This window comes from Elephas maximus, chromosome 16, assembly GCF_024166365.1.
Source record: "Elephas maximus indicus isolate mEleMax1 chromosome 16, mEleMax1 primary haplotype, whole genome shotgun sequence".
NCBI classification, from domain to species: Eukaryota; Metazoa; Chordata; class Mammalia; order Proboscidea; family Elephantidae; genus Elephas; species Elephas maximus.
In genome coordinates, this window is record NC_064834.1 from 54,801,379 (window position 1) to 54,801,614 (window position 236).

Here is a 236-nt window from a genome sequence, read left to right on the forward strand (position 1 = left end):
GCAAGAAACATTTAAGAGGCAATGAACTCCATAGCTGCAATTCTGTCCATTGTCAGCATCCAGTACAATCAATGAAGGTAAAGATAATTATTAAATATCTATTTGATGGTAAAGTTTAACTTTGATTCAGACACCCTGTCTTTTAAAGGGCTTTAGTTATTTTAAAAAGTCCATAGTAAACACTAACATTTCAAAATAGGTTAAAATAAATTTTTATTTATATGTTAGAAGAGATT